We start from the raw sequence: 3,457 nt of genomic DNA, 5'->3' as shown, positions 1-3,457 counted from the left end.
TAGGAGGTTATAAGGGGAAGCTCTCGTACTTAAGTATTTTGCTAGAGCCTCAGCGTTGTACTCTAGGCTTATCAGGGTGGCAGTGTCGAAGCCCCCCGCGCTGGTCAGAATTTGACAAGCCTCCCGATCGTTTGAGGGTAACTCGTCAAGGGATTTAGGCTTCACGGTCTTCACCTCCTTCACCCAGTACAAGGGGAAGCCGTCAAGGGCGGAGGGGTCAAAGTCGGAATAACAAACCTTGAAGAATTTGCCCTTCCACCCCTTGAGAGATTGTTGGAATAGAGTCAGGAGGACCCTTCCAGGGATATTGCTGAGGCTCACCCAGAGGCTCACCCAGAGGCTCTTCCCCTACTTCTTCACTTCGAAGAAATGAAGGAAGATGTCGACGGAGGGAGCGCGCTCGAAGAACCCGCACAATATGTCAAAGGCCTTGACAAAGGCCCAGCCGTTGAGGTGCAGCTGGGCTGGGGCGATATTGATCTTCGTTAGCAGTTCCCTCTCAAACCTGGAGAAGGGCAAGCGCATCCCTATACGCTTGAAAACAACCTGGTAGAAATAGAAGAAGGGGACCCCGTTGTTTGCCCGCTCATCCCCACATACAGGCTCCCCTAAGGTACACGGGAGCACTGCAATGTTGTGATCATGCCTTTTGGCGAAGGCACGATGGTCGTAGGCGCTTGACTCTCCTACGTGATCCCTCCAAGCTTTTGTGGAGACCAAGCTTGAGTACTCGTCGAGCAGTTCGTCCCGAGCCCATGGGTAAAGGGCCCTATGGTTGACTTTGGGGGGTGGAGGGTTGGTCGTTGTTTTGGTACGCGTCATTGATGAAGGAACTGGAGAATAAAGAAGAGAAAAGGTTTAGCGAATGGAGTTAGGAAGAAGCCCTAAGAAAACCCCTACCCACACGAGAACCGAGAGAGAAGGAGAGAATGAGGAGATGTGAGGAAAGGGGGAAGAACACAGACAAATACAAGAAAAATAAACAGTCCCAGGCAGTTATGAGATCAATACAGTAAAGTGTAAGGAGAATCGGAGTAGAAAAACCATACCTTTGTGGTTGGAAGTGAGAAAAACACGAGCTTTCGTAAGGAGGAAGAGCGCAAGAGATGCAAAGATTACAGGGAAGATGAACAGTAAGAAGGAATGCAAAGAGTGAATGAAACAGGGGTTTGAAGCACGCGTTTTTGAAAGATGTAACGTTAACTTGAAGCGCTAACGACACTCATCCCCAGCCATAGGATTGTGCCACGTGTCGGGAGATTAGCGCGCAACTTAAAACGTCACATCTTCAGCGCAGAGAATGTCGCGTCAGACGCTCAGAGAACGTCACGTGAACTGATCAAAGGAATGTCACGTCAGCAGGAATGCCACGTGGATGCTGGGGCGAGGCCTTAGTCTTATGTGGTTGGAAATCTTGGAATTGCGCACCCCACTTGAAGGATGGTTGGCTTCAAGATGAGTGTTGTTGCCGCCACTTGAGAGCCTAAGAGATCTCCCAAGATAAGACTAGAAGAGGAGAAGACACAAGCCTCTCACACTCACTCACCAATTTGGTAGAGATTCTTTACTCTCAAAATTCAACTTGTTATTTCAAAGAGCCATGCACCCCTTTTATAATAGAGAGGGCCGGTTCAAAGTTACAAGGAAAATGAGCTTGAAAGGTCATCCTTCTAGTCCTTTCTCAAACTAGTGCCTAAAGAGAAGTAATTAGAAGAATCACTTCTTCTAACTTCTTCCTACAAAACAACGTTTAAGGTACTTTACAACTAGAGGTGTCTTTTTGGTTTCCCTCTTTAGTACCTTCTTAAACACTACTCCTATATGTTATACAACTTTATACAAGGGTAATCATAAAAAGGGAAAACATTTGAAGCCTATTACCCAAAACTTTAGCTTTGCTCCTTGTAATCCTTTGAGGTATGAAGGATGATGAGCTAATATGTCTTTGAGAATCTTGAACTTGAGCCTCATTCTCTTCTTGTACTTGATCTCCATCATGCTCCCCGAGTTGGAGAGAATTCGACCACGAATTCTGAGAACCTGCAGAAAAAGGAGTTAGATCACTGATATTATAAGTATGACTACCAAGAAAAGTATCAGGCATATCTAACTCATAAGCATTATCATTAATCCTCTTGAGGACCTGAAAAAGGACCCTCTCCATGAGGCATAAGCTTTGACTTTCTTTGAGTAGGAAAATGGTCATTTCTCAAATGAAGCCAAACCCAATCACCAATTTCAAAAACTAATGCCTTTCTCCTTTTGTTGCCATTTTCAGCATATTTGCCAACTTTCTTCTCAATTTGTAACTTGATGTGATTATGCAAATCTTTTATAATAGAAGCTTTTTCAAAACCATCTTTGCATAGAACATCATCAAGTATATCTCGAGGTGTTAAAGGATTAAATCCATACACAACCTCAAAAGGAAAATGGGATGTGGTAGAATTTACTACTCTATTATAAGCAAACTCAACATGAGGTAGTAAATTCTCCCATACCCTAGCGTTCCCAAAAATAAAGCATCTTAGTTTTTGACCAAAAGTTCTATTAACCACCTCAATTTGGCCATCAGTTTGGGGGTGGCATGTAGTAGAAAACAAAAGTTTTGTGCCAAGTTTAAAGTTTGTGGGAACTTCAGTTAGTCATTATTAGGATAAACAAAATTCAAATAGCCATAATAAAACCTCAAATGGTGATAACCTTTGACAGAGAAGTCGTATAAAACTAAAAGTTGCTCGGAATGAGGGGTGGCATATTTGCATGTGTTATGTCCTGATTTTTCAGTAGTTTAGGGTTTGTGGCAACTTCATTTAGTGAATATTAGGATAAACAAACTTCAAAATGGCCATAAAAAACATCAAATGGTAATAACTTTTGAGAGAGAAGTCGGATAAAAATAAAATTTGCTCGGAACGAGGAGTGTCGTATATGCAAGTGTTATGTGCTGATTTTTCAGTAGTTTAGGGTTTGTGGCTACTTCATTTAGTGAATACTAGGATAAAGAAAACTTCAAATGGCCATTAAAAAATTTCAAATTGTGATAACTTTTGACAGAGAAGGCATTTAAAAATGAAAGTTCCTCGGAACGAGGGGTGGCGTATTTGCATGTGTTTTGTGCTCATTTTTCAGTAGTTTAGGGTTTTTGGCAACTTCTTTTAGTGAATATTAGGATAAACAAACTTCAAATGGCCATAAAAAAACATCAAATGGTGATAACTTTTGACAGAGAAGTCATATAAAAATGAAAGTTGCTAAGAACGAGGTATGGCATATTTTCATGTGTTTTCTGCTTATTTGTCAGTTGTTTAGGGCATGTGGCAACTTTATTTTGTGAATATTAGGATAAACAAACTTCAAATGGCCATAAAAATTCTTCGAATGGTGATAACTTTAGACAGAGAAGTCGCATAAAAATTAAAGTTGCTCGCAACTAGGGATGGCGTATTTGCATGTG

Source organism: Phaseolus vulgaris, unplaced genomic scaffold (assembly GCF_000499845.2).
Source record: "Phaseolus vulgaris cultivar G19833 unplaced genomic scaffold, P. vulgaris v2.0 scaffold_20, whole genome shotgun sequence".
Taxonomy (NCBI): domain Eukaryota; kingdom Viridiplantae; phylum Streptophyta; class Magnoliopsida; order Fabales; family Fabaceae; genus Phaseolus; species Phaseolus vulgaris.
The sequence above is the reverse complement of the archived record's forward strand: the minus strand, read 5'-3'. Positions refer to the sequence as shown.